The sequence below is a fragment of the Rhineura floridana genome, chromosome 10 (genome assembly GCF_030035675.1).
Source record: "Rhineura floridana isolate rRhiFlo1 chromosome 10, rRhiFlo1.hap2, whole genome shotgun sequence".
Classification (NCBI taxonomy): Eukaryota; Metazoa; Chordata; class Lepidosauria; order Squamata; family Rhineuridae; genus Rhineura; species Rhineura floridana.
The window spans coordinates 56,091,600-56,107,077 of NC_084489.1; the positions used below are offsets into that span (position 1 = coordinate 56,091,600).

At 41.0% G+C, this 15,478-nt stretch overlaps 1 long non-coding RNA gene across 1 annotated transcript in view; it reads left to right on the top strand.

The window, feature by feature from the left end:
- The first annotated feature begins 420 nt into the window (after positions 1-420).
- LOC133365260 (uncharacterized) overlaps positions 421-15,478 on the top strand; it is a 63,546-nt gene continuing 48,488 nt past the window's right edge. Inside the window, exon 1 of the long non-coding RNA XR_009758148.1 lies at positions 421-636. This is a non-coding gene — a long non-coding RNA (uncharacterized LOC133365260). The remainder of the gene's footprint in view (positions 637-15,478) is intronic.

Sequence of the window (15,478 nt, forward strand, 5' to 3'; positions counted from 1 at the left end):
GGTTTCAATGGACACAGGTCTGTTCTAGGGATACAATTTTTAATATGAAAATTTATAGACTGCTTTTCATAAAAATATCCAAGTGTTTCAGGCTGGCTCCATGTTTAGTGTAAATTTCCCATCTAAGAGTTTTTACAATGCATGTATTAATCTTAATATATAGGATATTATATGTCCAGATATGCAGACCTCCTTATAACTTTCAGTCAAGCCTTGTAAAGTTCAAAAGGGAAACAGGTTTTCTGCCCCCCCCTCCTTTGTCTAGTTCTGGGCAGTCAGTCAGTAAACTGATAATAGCATGTAGCCAGCAGCTGCAGCTGCCTTATATGGTGTGGACAACACCTGTTTCAAGTCAAGTTGTCAAGTAGTTGTTATTAAATGGTTTAGTTAGTCCCATTTGCTGTCCCTGGCAGGCGGTACAACGAGGCATTTGCTGCCTCTGGCAGGTGGCACATAGAGACGGCAGCTGATAAGGAGATAAGAATTCTTATAAAAGAGAAAGGAATTCCTGAATTCAGCATCAGTCTTTGTGACTGATCCAATGATTGCTGCTTAGCTCGCTGCTGGAGACTGAGCTGAAGACAAACTGCTGCTATGCTGTGCTACTGCTGATCACAGAGGCCTGCCTCCCTGTAGGTGAGATGAATTCCTTTATGGATAAGAGAGAGAAATATTTGAAGTGTGCTCAGGGAAATGTAATTTGCATTATGTTGATGCCTTGCAATATAACTTCACAAATATTGCTATGTAATTCAGATAATGTAATAAATTAATAGAACCTTATATTTTAAGATATATTAAATGTATACTGCAATGTATACTGATGTACAAGCCTGATATATAATACTGAGGTATTATATATAAGAATGCTGAGAGCTCCATTATGAGCTGGTAATTTGTCAGGACTTTGACCCTGACCTATATGATTCTGATTTACTGGCTAAAGCCAGATTCACGTTTACTTGTATATATGAAATGAATGTATAAAGAATAAATAAATATGATATAATTTATAAAGGTAATCTGCCATTGAACTCCCATTATTTTTCCTTAGATATCCCTAAACCTTAGTATGTTGTTTGATGAGACCGTAGTTCATCTACACAGATCTAACTGCTGGCAAAAACTGTGGAAGCTCAAGTGACCAAAATGTTTGTCATATAAATTGTCTGTGTAGATATGGACTAGGGGAGTATGCAAGAACCCTGAATCCTGTGTTTGTACAAGAAAGAGATGGTTCGAGGCCCTTTCACAAGCGATGGACAAAATATACAAATAGATAACAAGCACATTAAAACCATCATAAAAACTGCTAGATAACATGTAAAGTTGGCAATAACCTGATTACATAGAAAAGTCTTCAGTAGGTGTCTGAGACAGGAAACAGAAGGTGCCTGTCTGACAGTGTCAGAAAGCTGGTGCAATCACACTGAAGGTCCTATCATTGGTAGTTTTACGCCTAATAAGTGGCACCACCAGCAAGGCCTCATCTGCTGAACATCAAGACTAGGCAGGGTATAGGATGTAAAGCAATCTCAAAGATACATAAACTGATGTGGTCCTCATGCCATTTCAAAGATTATTTTCTGTTGCTTTTGTTAGGCCCCATCTGCAGTTATGGTATCCCGCAAAAAATCCTGGGCACTATTTTTTGTTTTTTATTGCAAATTTGTAAAAGAAATAAAGGGAAGAAAAAAAACAAGAGAAAGATGGGGATGAGGATGTCACCCCCTGGTGCTGTTGTTATGTGTTTTGTGTGGGGATGGAATTATTGTGGCTGCTCCTTGGTGAGATGAGGCAGCTCCAGGGATGGGGAAGGTTTAGTTGTTGCCCCAAGGTTTGGTGAGAGTGTAAGTTGGGGGGGGTAGCAGCAGAAGTTAGAGTGATGCTGTTACCTGTCCACACATGCTTGTGTATTTGGTGTGTGGGGCTGGATTTCTCTGTTATATTTTTGTGCTTTGATCTGCCAGTAGTTATTGTGATTTAGTTGTGTTTTAGTTTATACTGATATTTAAGAAGATCTTTTAAAATGTTTTGTATTGTTTTAAATGTGGAATTTTGTTTTTATTGTGTTATGGTATTTTGTATTGTATTTGTGATTTTTGAAAATATTGTTCAGCGCTTTGAGGCTTCTTTTGAAGTATGAAGCAGTATACAAATGCAATAAATAATGAAATAAATATTAAAGATTTTGCCAATACAGAATTGATAGACAACAACTTCTGACCAAAAAGGAGATATCACTGGGCAATACTCATGTCGTATGTCTCAATGAGTCATTTCCAGCATTATACTTCCAGCATCTATATGAGTGAGACAACACCTTCTTGTAGAGATGTTGTGGAGTCCAGTATATCCAAAACATCAATTTTTACTGCACCAATAATTTTAAATTCTGTATAGATTCCAAAACAATTTTCCATTGTTTGGATTGTATAATAGATTCTAACTCCTTATTCCATTCTACCTGTATTTTGTTACGGGTACTGAGAGTTGTTAGGAGACCCCTATTACCTGCACAGAGCTACAGTTCCTAGAGTAGTTTAACAATCAATCCTTCTTCCCAGGACACTCTGGGAATTGTAGCTCTGTGAAGGAAACAGAGGTTTCTCAACCACTCTCAGCATCCTTAACAGACTATAGTTCCCAGGATTCTTTGGGGGAAGCCATGACTTTTTAACGTGATATGATACTGCTTTAAAAGTATGCAGGTAGAGCCTATTAGCAGAATTATTTACGCTCTAATGACAAACTTTTTTCTCAAATAAGATTGGCAAACCAATTTTTTTAAAATACCTGCGTTAGGGCAATATTGGCAAGTCTGCCTAATTAGAGAAGAACAGTTAACGGTCAAAATAATTCATGAGTGTAATTTTTAAAAATACTCTTTAGATCACTCTCCTTCCCTGCCATAATCTTATAATACTTTTTAGCCATTTCCCCCCTAAAAAATCTGTATGAAGAAAATAATAGCAGGAGCATGCTAATCATCCGTTTGGTACAGCTGAAACTAGCACAGCTGGCAGATGAGTATTTTAATGTATTTCTAAATTAAGTAAGGCAGTTTAAAGAAAACATCATGCATAAATCCAATCTGCCAGGGGTTTAAAATACAGTCTTTATCTGTGCTCAGGTAGAAAGAATAGCTACCTTATGGTTTAACATACTGTGGTGGGTTATTTCTTCTAATGAAGCTTGTGTCCCCCAAAGCATTCTGGGAATAGTTTGTGTTTGCATTGGTCTATAATAATACAACGGTATAGATGTAATGAATTAAAGAGTGGCATTTCTTTCCAGCAATGCCCAATTGGAGCTTCCTTCCCAGAGAAATTAAAACTGTAAATGAAAGCAATTAATACACATCACAAAGGAGAATACTCTATATTGATTTCTGTGGCCTATATTGAGGTTGCCTTTAACAAAGCTCCATGGCAAAATAAAATAAAATAGAATAATTAGCTGAGGTCTTGGGAAAATGAACTAATGAACCTGTTTGTATTTGTATTAATATCTCATTTTCACTTCAAGTATTTAAATAACATTACCTCTAATATAGTACAATTGAACTGCATGAAGGCTTCTTGGTCACAAGAGACAAGAGCTAATCTTCATTTGCTAAATGTACTGTTTTTTCTATATTGAAACAAAGTCCTATCATTGCTGACCATTGGCCATGCTGGCTGAGGCTGATGGGAGCACCAGGGGGTGCATAGGTTCCTCACCCCTCTTGAACAGTGTGCAATATTTTATAAGCTTACCACATCCTTGGAAGAATACTCCAACTCCCCTTATAAAACTTTAAAAAAATCTTTCTAAAACCTCTTTTTCTCTGTCTGTTCTAGCACTCTAGCCTTTTTACTCATGAATTTTGGAACTGGGAGAGTTGTGAAATTCCAGCTCCATGATGACAGGAACCCAAACCCACTCCAATGTTTATGCCCAGGTTTGTGTTCATTGTGTTCAGCCAATCAGCATGAAAGGGGAGTGTGTTAGTCATCGATAACAGCCTTCTATCTTGTTTCCTTGTCATTTCCTGCTGATTAGAGCCAGTCAGATTCAAAGGAGTTCCTATTAATTCCTGAAGAACAGTCAAATGGTGACAGAAATAGAAAAGCAGAAAGCAGTAATCAAGCCTGGCCATATTATTTATAATCTTACAAGGTTGTATAATGCCACTTCACTACTGATCATATTACTAACCAACCAACTGTACTGCTGGTTTCCCTACCCCATATGGTCCTAGGCTATGGTCTGAGGCACATAAGGCCAGCTCCCTGCTGGTCAGGTCTGGTCAGTGCCTGGATGAGAGACAGCCTGGGAACCATATGTAAACCCCCTTGGGTTTCATGAGAAAGAAAGGCAGGGTATAAATGTAGTAAATAAATATTTGCAAAGGTTAAGTTTGCTGTGGAAGGGAGAGCTGGAGCTAAACTCTCTGGGACTCTGTATTTCTGAATTTTCACAGATTCCTAAGGGCTTCCAAGAATCCTCTGTGAAAGTTTGAAAGAATTGAGCAAATTATGCGCAGAGGTGTAGCTAGGTAATTTTAGACCGAGTTTAATGGTGTTTCACACACACACACACACACACCCCGTTAGACAGCCATGTGAGCATAGAAATGTAGGTTTCAGTTGTGAATATAGTGTTCATAGTGTTGTGAGTTTGGGGGTTGGAATGGATGATCCCTGTGGGTCCCCTTCCCGCCTCTGATTTGGAATCTTGTGCCTTGGGGTGAGGGGCTGGCTGTGCTGGAGTTTCTTTTGTTAAGCTGATAGAGTGGCCAGTTTGCTAATGGGTCTTTCAAGTGCCCAGCAACTGGTGAATGGGCCAGGAAGATCCCTTTGTCATTTAAACTCTGAAGGAGAGCCTCCCCCCACCCTGGCGGCTAGCAGAGGTTTGTGCTTTGAGTGTTTTGAGAGTGTCTCGGAGAATGCCTGGGAATTGGAGGCAGGCAGAGAGGCTGGCTCTCTGCACCATGGCTATAGGATGCTTCCTGTAACACTGATGGGAAAGCTGGATATTGGACTGCTGATGGCTTGAACCCCTCCATCCTAAGCTAAGGTTGGAATGTGTGTAAACAAACAAACCATATTTCATAAAGACACCACAGTCTCTGCTGACCTTCTTCTCAAAGGAAACCAAACACAGGGAGAGCACAGAGACCCCTGAAATCTCACCTCTCAGAGATTGGGGAGGTGCGCAACAATAGGAAGCTGCCTTATACTGAGTCAGAAGCTTGGCCCATTAAGCTCAGTATTGTTTAAACTGACTGGCAGTGGCTCTCCAGAGCTTCAGGCAGGACTATCTTCCAGCCCTACCTGGAGATGCTAGGGACTGAATCTGGGACTTTGTGCATGCAAGGCAGATGCTTCATCACTGAGCTACAGCCCTGAATTGTGAAGCACAAAATCAACATTTTTCTTCTTCCTCCCATGTCACCACCATCCTGTGCCTTACAACTGCTTCTACATTTCTTATGTGTTAGAGCAAAAAGCCGTGTTGCCAACCCTAATTTTTTAAAAAGAGAAATCCTCTGAGCATGTGCAGTTTTGCATTTTTAACTGACTGAAATCATAGCACCAACATGACTACAGGAATAAAATGCCTTTTGCTTCTGCTGCCCTGAGGCTAAACACATTTCTCAGCAATAAGTACTATTTTGTAGAAAAGGATATATTTTTGAAATAACAACAACAGCAGCAGCTATAAGTTGAACGTGCCCCGCTGCCTGCCCTCCAAATATATAATATCTTGAATAAGAATGGTGGCAACCAGCATCCTTCCTGGGGGCCCCTAGCATGCCTATGCAGGTGCTGGCCTGTTCGTTGCTACCCCAATAATCTTCCACTGTTTGGATGGCTATTTGGATTCCCTTTGGGAGTACAGGGTCCTATATTTTGGCCCCAAAGTCCAGCCCTAGCTGCCTCACAGTTTATGAGGAACATGAGGGAGGGAGCTTGCTCATCACTAGTTTCAAGTCCAATCGTAGCTCTGTGGACTGGGGTAGGCACAAGGCACGTATTCCTGTCTCTTCCCTGGTCATTAAGCTAATACACTGCAGGTCCCTTGAAAGATAATTTGGGTTCCAGAGAACCTGCTATTGAAGACAGTGTATCCTTTTGGGACTCTCAGTCTCCAGATGGTATCAACTCATCCTTTTCTTGCTCTGCGTTTTTGCAAGAGAAGTAGGAATCCTTCAGTGCTTTCTGCTGTTGGATTGCATTTCTTCAGAATGTAAGCTGGAGCACAGGGGCAGAAGGTATGTGAGAACAGAATATAAATAGACATTTAATAAATAGTACGTGATTCGGAACAAGAAAGAAAGAGGCAGTGAAATGGCAGTGATGGGCTACAGGTGCCAACAAAGGAATCTTTAAACTGAAACATCCTTTTTACAGTCCAATTAACGATCAAACTTGCTTCCACTGGCAACTCATTAAACACACCAGATGCCGAGGATGTTCTGTGGGCAGCACTGCAGTCTAGAGTTTTAAGTGAACACTTAGATCTTTGACTACCGATAAAATCCAGGTTCAAACCCTTATTAAGCAATTAGGCATGGTGGGACGCCTCGGGCAATTTGTTATCTCTTATTCTAATCAAGCTTGCAAATAAAAGGAGATGAGTATTCTGAGTCATTGGGCTGGGCAGAAAATAATCATTTTTTTTAATGAAAGCATCTTTCTGTGTGATTTGGTCTAGAGCAGCCTCCCTCAACCTGGTTTCCTCCAGATGTTGCAGACCACAAATTCCATCATCCCCAGCGAGCATGGCCCTCTTGCAAAAAAGTGTGCAAGCTTTTGAGTTCTTCAGAATTCTTCATCAGGCTAGACAGTAAACAAAACAAAACCAAAGGGTGGTGGTAGAATTGGCCGATAATGCAGTCATGAATGGAATTTGCATATAGTCAGAGGCTGTGCACACACCCTACATTTAAAATACCCCTCCCTAAGAATCCTGGGAACTGTAGTTTAGCCATCACAGAGCTACAGTTTCTAGTACCCTTAACAGTTCCCAGGATATCTTCCCAGGATAATGTATATGCAGTCACAGTCTTAAAATGGAATCTGGAAGGAGGCAGCAGACATTCATCAGATGAAGCACTGTTAGGTGCTTTGCAGGTTTCAGGTTGCATCCAGGACTGCTGGGAAGGAGAAACATACAGTGGTTGATTATCCATATTTCGGAAATATAAAATCCAGCTGTTACTCAGACCTGTCTCGATCCCAAGGCAAAACACACAGGTCTTTTGGTATCTGTAAAACAATACAGAGAAGCTAGGCAGCTTTGTATTAACAGAGGTGGAGATGAATTTTAGGAGGAGTGTAAGGTTAGAAAGTCAATCAAAGCCCAACTGGGTAGCTATATCTAGCTGATGATATTGCCCAAAACATCTCAAAGTGATCTCCAAAGACTTGGGTGGTAGTGGTGGAATTGGGGAGACCTCCACTGCACTGAAGCCATGTAACAAGTTCATGCATGGGGAAGAAGATGATGAAGGTGGGAGACTGACTCACAGCCTTGCTGTGGAGGTGGCAGCCATTTGTATCTTTCTGGTCAGTAGAAGAGCAGGAGAAAGCTTCTGACAGTAGGGCCCCAAACATCACCACCCTCAGCCAGCTACAGCTACTGTAGCTGTTTCAGACAAAATAAGGAGAGTGGGATGAAGAACAGGCAACGGGCCTGCCTTGCCAAGTTGCTGCTAAGAAGCAAAAGGAAGAAGAGGCTGAGGAGGAAAGATCTCCAGCATTACTCTAATTGCAAGCTGCAAGAGGGGAGGGGAGCCTTGGGTGTCCTTCCCACTGAGTCCTTTGACATCCAATTGTGATGAACTGGAATGAGGGTCTCAATCAGGGCCAGCTCCAAAGGGCAGTTCTTGTGCCCCAAGACCAGCAGAGGGCCCATTGCTGCAGCAGTACTGCTATTTCCACTTTAGAGTAGTCTAAAAAATCCTCAGTTTACATGCCCTGACTCTTCTAGGTTCCCACTGAGGGTGCCATGCTCAAGTGAACTCAAAATCTTGGCACTATCTCTGGTCTTAGTGACAGTGTCTTCCTACCCACTGCATCAGGTCCAGGCGCCTCTGGTTGTGGGCCCCTGGCAAATGCCTGACCAGGCAGACTCTTGATGCCAGTCCTGACTAGGGGTGTGTGTAATGCACAATCCTGCTCATTCAGTTCTAAAATCATCACCATGCAAGAACTCACCATTCCATCACCTCCACAGCAGAAAAAACTATACGACATAGTGAGCCACTGATACCTATTTTGAGAAGACTTTCTCAGTACCCATAGTAATCAGTTGTTGAATCGGCATAATTGCTACATAGCTGTCTTGTTAAGGAACCTAAACAATGCAAGTCATCTGCTGCCCCACCATCATGGACAGGAGCAAATGGCAAATCGCTTTATGGGTGCAGACCAAACCCCCATTCTTTGCCGGTGGGACTTGTGGAGTGGCAGAGCCACTGCCGCATCCACAGCCTAGCCCTGACAGCAGCTGTGGCAGAAGGTGGATTGAGAGGATGATCAGGCTGGTGCAGCAATCAGATCCAGACTGGGCTCAGTGCTGTTGCCCAATGGCAGTACAACCAATTTAGCATGCAGTGGGTCCTGGATTGACGCGGCCCACTCTGTCTCCAGCCTCGGAACACATGTATTGGGGCTAGGGATATGCTGGAATTCTGCCCAGTTTTGATCTGATACTGAAAGTTCCATTAATTCGCATAGTCTCTATTGTTGCAGATCGGATTCTTATGTAGCAACTTTCCACAGCTATTTTCAAAACTGGATTTTTTAAAAAAATCCACCTCTAAAATATTGATATTAAGAACGATAATTTTATTGGTATTTCCTTTTATTTATTGATCTTTCCTTTATTGATATATCTTTCCTTTTAAAATATCAATATTTCCTTTAAAAATATTAATATCAATATTTTTGGGGAGGGGGAAAACGGATTGGTAAAAGCAGCAGATAGAGGACAAAGAGCAAACTCAAATGAATACCAGCCTGTTAGGTTGACGGAAGGCTTTCAGAGTGGCAACAGCCAACAAATCCAATCCCTAGCTGGGGCTTTTCATTGGCCCTTGCTGCCAGTAATCCCACTGGCAGAACACCAGCACATCCAGCGGAGTTTAATACAGGGAGACTTCCAGTCAATCCAAACCTCCCACAGCTTGGCATAGCAGGGCACCGGGGGGGGGGGGAGAGGTTGGATTCTTCTGTAAACCTTGCTTTTCAACACCATTCACATGACTGGCAACAAGACGGGGAACTAGCGTGCAAGGAACTCTCAAGCACTTTCAGGCTGGCTCTGTCATGTCCAATAGTTGTTGCAGAGGCCTCAAGTCTTGTATATCTAGCTATGTTATAAAGCGAAGCAGATTTTTACAGCATGTTATCAAACCTTTTGCTAAGAGTGGAACAGATTGACCTGTATGTTCTTGTGCATACAGTGCCTTAAGAGCTGCCCCCTTTTGACTTTCTGTTTACAGAATGGATGTGCATTCTTTGTAGTAACATTTCCTGCTAATGGTCATTGTGATGCCTCAAAAGCCAAGGAAAATGAACTCCATTGTTTTACTCTTTAAATTTCACTGTCTGACATGGGGAGAAAAAGGCAGAAGAAAAGACTGTACGTACAAGAGAACTCTGTTTGTAATCCTCCCCTTACTACACGAAAAGGCCTCACACTGGCATCCTTCCTTTCCTCTCCCCTTCTTCTGAAACACCCTAAGGCAAATCTGTCTTCTCTGAGGGATTTGAGGCTCCTAAGCTTGCATTCATCCATTTGCATTTGGCAGAATGTTGTGGCGTACCACATCACAATTCATTCCCTGAAAAAACGTCCAGCAAGGAGCCTTTTTTATATTTATTAGCCGGCCTTTTTTTTTAATTAAGAAGAGGAACATTTTTTGTTTTTATAGTCAGAATAGTCAAATGGATCTTGTCATTAATGTAAACAGAATGTAAATATAAAATAATTTTGTGATTATTTTGTATGACAAGATCCATACACATATTTACATTCTATTTACAATAATGACCACATCCATATAAATGGATCTTGTTATCATTATGGTAAATAAAATGTAATCAAAATAATCACAAGATTATTTTTCTTTTGCTTTTACCTGTATTATCCAGCACTTTCTCTTTTGTTTTTATTTAAAATAACAAGAGTAAAAAACAGCATTGTCACCATTTCTTTTCCTCTTCCTCAGTTTGTGTTTGTATACATATGCTAGTAAATGAAACTTGCATACTGTGAGCAAAGGTGCATATTCCTGGTTGCTACTGGAAGTGCACCCATCTCGAGGGGTCGAGGCTAGTATTTCCATTAAGAAAAGGTCAAATAATTTATCTCCTCCTAAACATGGGATTGGTGGTATTTTTTCGTGCATGCAGATATATATGTACAGGCGATCCCTCTTAGCATTGTATAAGAGGATTGTTATCAGTGCAATACAGGACCAAAATTGTTCGGTTAACCATTGTAAAAGTTCATTATGTAAGTATGGATTTTGGCTGTTGTTTTAAGAAAAATTGTTTCAAACAAACTTTTTAAGAAAATTATGTTTAATTTTTTTAAAAAAACATGTAAATACATGCCTATACAGTGTATAGTTATGAAATGACATTTGTCCTCACTGTTTTAATATATTATAGCCCCTGATGAAGGCCTGTGATTACAGGCTGAAACGCGTTGGGCTTCTTTGAAAAATATTCTGCAATAAAACCAGTTTTCTATAACATACTTCAGCATTCTGGTCTTTGACTCCCTTTTTCTACATATCGAATTGTATGCTCACCACTTATTTACTTTTACAACTGCCACATAGTGTTTGTTTTACATTTGCAAGGAATCGATAATTTAGTGTGGCAACACCTACTCTCTGGAACTCCCTGCCTATAAATATTAGGCAGGTGCCTTCACTGTACTTGTTTTCGATACCTGGATAAGACCTTTTTGGTTCAGGCAAGGTTACCCGGACATATAATTTGATTATGTATATCTGCTGGTTTAAAACTGTTGATGTTTACCTATATTTTGATAAATGTTATTAGATCTACTTGTTTTTAAAGTGTGATTTTATTGGTGTTTCTATACAAATTATTTTATATTGTTTTATGTAAACTGCTTAGAAGTTTTATAAGTGGTATATAAATATTGTTGAATAAATAAAATTCCCACACCCCAACCTTCTGCTTCACCTGTGGTTGGCTTTGCTCTGTCTTGATATGCTAGCCAAATGTCAACTTTCCAGAGGGGTCTGAAAGCACTGACACCTCTGGGGGATGTAGAGTTTTCCTTTATAATGAGAACCCTCAGAGCCCCAAAGTGTGCTTTTATTTCAGAATGCACATGGTGGATCCCTCACTTTCAAGAAACATCAGAATCTGACACACCACAAGGTTTCTCTTGTTGGGTCTTTAAACAGCATTCAAGTTAATTCCAAGATGTACAGAGATTTCTGCCCAGCCTGTAGCCAGTATAAGATCTTCATTTAGATTGCTATTAGATTTAGCTTTGCTATGGGTTGTAGCCAGCTAAGTTCTACTCAGAGTAGGCCCATTGAAATTAATGGTCCTAAATCAGACATGTCCATTCATTTCAATGAGTATACTCTGAGTAGAGCCAACATTGGATACAACCCATTGTTTGCCTGTTTGAGTGACTGCAACAGAAGCTAGTGCTTTGAGGAGAAAAACCTGCTCATTAGTCACAAATGTGCAGAGCCAGTTGAGTGCAGAGGTTTCTGTGCTAGGCTTATATCTCTTTATATCTCTGCTCAGCCTGGCTGACATAGCTAAGAGACTCTCTCTGCCCAATTTGCCTCATATAGAAGACTAAAGTGCTGCTCTGAGTGCCTTGGAAAATGGATGGAATGCAGGTAAGTAACGCTGCAATCTAATACACACTTACCTGGGATTAAGTGCCATTGAACCTAGTGGATCTTACTTGTAGACATGTATTGGATTCCAGTCTTGATCTGCATCTGTATTGGAATGGTTTTTAAGATATTTTTATAGTTTTATCAGTACTTGTTTGGTGCCCTGGGCTCCTTTTGGGAGGAAGGGTGGAATATAAATTTAATAAATAAATAAATAAATAACAGGGATGATACAGGAGCAAGCACTGGTGATGGGAATTCCAAAACAACATCAGTTGCTCTTGGCAACTATTCATTTGAGTCAAGCTAAAAACAGTAAACTCCTTCTATGAAGTGTATTATTAATACTCATGATCATCTCCAACTGCATGCAACTACATTTGTTCAAATTAATCCTTGGTTACCAATGCCTGTTGTTACCAAGAAGCTCATTTTAGCTGGAACTCTACAGTGCCCTGGCACTGTGTAACTATTTTGGCTTCATTCTGTGCAGTGAGCACAGGGCTGTTGCAAAGCAACAAAGGTTTAAGCTGGATAACCTCATCTAGCAGCCAGGCATGTGATTTTACAGAAACATTAGTTGTCATGTGCAGCAGAAGCCTAATTAGTCCCCGAAATCTTTGCCATATCTAATGCAAGCATACACCCATATACAGCCCTCAGGGCTTCCTCCAGCAAGCATCTTCCACCAGTAATTAGACTGACTCTCAATTTGAGTTATTTCCTAGGAAAGCATCCCAAACTTTCCTCATAAAGGACACCTCAGTGTCCTGGCTGTGAATGCTGATTGGCCAGAGACCCCTCAGGACCACCCTCTCACTGTGCAGTAGAAAACCTGTATTGATATGCCTGGTAACAATTGAGTACAATTATCATTTAATGGCTTTTCCATCTGCACCAATATTAAGGTAATCACCCTTTGTGGTAGAACTAACACCTGTCAGGAAGCTCCTTTCCTAAAACTCGGCATGTTATAGATCCCCAGTCTGTTCAGTCTTTTGCGCAGGAGGGTGTTCCATGGGTAAGTGGTGTGGGTTTAAGTTTCTCTAGAAACTTCACACTTCTTTTTTCCAAGACTTCCCCAACCCCATGGATGGCTGTGGGAGATAGGGATGGGTGAGAATTTTGATTCAGTTCGTATTTCAAGCAGAATTTATCAAATTCACACTTTCTGAAACAACACGAGAACCGAAACACAGCCATCCTTTGAAATTCACATTTATTAGAATTTTGGGATGCAGTTCACCAACTAAACAACATTTACAAAAATGCATATATTAGGGGAAAGTGTGCATAAAAATGAATACATGAGTGAAAATAACATGCAAAAAGGCAGGAAATGATGAGAAGTGGCTTGCGAAAATGTGTACATTTGTCAAAACTGCCTACAAAAATGTGTCTATTTGGAGAAATTCACACTAAAATGGTGGAGAATTTTCATGAGGATTTTTTTGGAAAAAATCCTCTGGTCACTGCAGAAATGTGGAGAACTGAATTTAAAATTTAAAATTTTTGGAAAAATGAGAAACTGAGAGAACCGAAACAGACAGATCCTTCCATCCCTAGTGGGAGAAAGACAAGTTTGGCCTTACCTAGAACCTTCTCCTTGCCTCTCACAATGCTATTTTCTTCAGGAATAGCAAGGACTCTTGTGGAAAGCGCAAACCACTGCTATCTCACAACAAAAGCTTTTTCCTATTTAGAGGGTTCTAAAGAACCCAGGGTAGGAGTTGGACTTTGGCTCATGGGCAACCTATAAAGGCTTGCCCATTTTCAATTGTCCCTTTGTGGCCTGAGCCTATATGGCTTTTTTAGAAACAGACAACTAGCTGACTCCCAGCCCTGATGAGCCTGTAGATCACAGGAAACTGTTGCTTCTTACTTGCCTGTCATGACTCCAGAGTCCAACAGTGACCAAGACGCAGAGGCAGAGGCTGCAGTGTTGCTGTCTAAGGAGCCAGACTGGGTTTCTGAATCTACGCCTGATGTTGGTGACTTGGGGGGCACTAAATTAGAGACTAGTGGACAGGAGTCCCCTGGACCAGATTTAACAGCACTAAGTTCCATATAGCCAGAGCTAGGACTCTCACAGGTGACTTCCCAGGTCTGAAGAATTGAGTGCTGACTAACCTATCTTGCCAGTCCAATAGTGCAGGGAGTGCAGGAATGTAGAAGGAGAGCCCATCTATAGGCCCAAGGTTTGGCTGTTTAAGAATTGCAGTTGTCACAAAGGGGGTGGCACCTAGGAGAGGTGGACTGGAGACAGAGGCTCAAAAGGCTTCAGTCTGCCTCTTACCATTGCTGGAGCAAGATGCTCACTTGGAGCAGTCTACCTTGCTGTGTGGTCTTCTGTGACATGATGTCTCTCTTCCTTGGGACAGGTAATTATTGGCATTTCAACTGTCTTTCCTAGTTTGTAAGCCTTGCTGTCATTCTACTTGTGTAGTATTCAAACCCCAGTGATCTGCGTTTCAGCATTCCCTTAGTGCATCTAGGATTATGATGGTTCTATGGCACCCAGCCCGCTCTATATAAGCAACTCTCTGTCTTTCATCAGTTTCTATCACCACATGAATATAACTGTTCAAGGTACAAGCTATTAGTTCAGGTAACATAGGCTTGGGTTGCACGCGTAATAACTAACAATCTTGTTACTTTATACAGCTGCATTGGTCCTTCAAGCTGCAAAGTCATTGTACTCACTGTTTGCTATTTTGTGCAAGAAAAATATTTTATATGCATTTATCTTGGCACTTGTTCTTGCTAATTCCCTAAGTATAAATGGTGCAGTAACCATTGAGACATGCAATTGCCTTCAGATTAAAAGTCACTAAAGTTGCACTTTTGTGAATATACATGTAAAATATGTGTTTGCACGCATGTGTAAAAAGAAAGGCAGGCAGATATGGTGATGCTCTTTATGAGGGCCATTCTGGGACATTTTGCTGTCTGAGTTAAAGGACAAGATTGCACCTACCCCTCCATTCCATGCAAAAACATGACACTGGTGAGGAGATAGTGCTTCCCCTGAAGTTGAGGCAACAGGCTAGTTTAAGGGGACCAAGATGGGCCATATAGCATACAGAGGAATATTGATGAGGGATGTAGAAGGAACAGCCAGAGGGCTGCTACCACTGCCCCCACCAGCAGCATCTGCTGCCTGAGGCAATTGCCTCGTTTTGCCTAATGACGGGGCTGGCCTTGCTCTTTGTCTCTTCCCTCCCTTCATTCTCTTTCCACAGCCATCCTTAGATTGTAAGATCCTTGGGCAAGAGTAATAACTACATGTAATAAATGATGCATCCCATTTTTCAGAGAATGGTCCATTAATCAGTTCTGATCATTCCATTCTGGGTAGCCAGACTTTGTAAAAGAGAGAGAGCCCTGAGGCCATCTCACCTGGCCATGAGAGTTTTTGGTGGAACTGAGAATTAACAACCCTTTAAAATTTTTCTATTTGTACAAACTGACAATCCCACTGACATTTAATGTTTTTTTAGCATAAGGCCAAGTAAAACAACAACCTGAAAAACTTTAGGCATGGCACACACACAAAAAAGAATAGGCAGCATTATCAAAGGA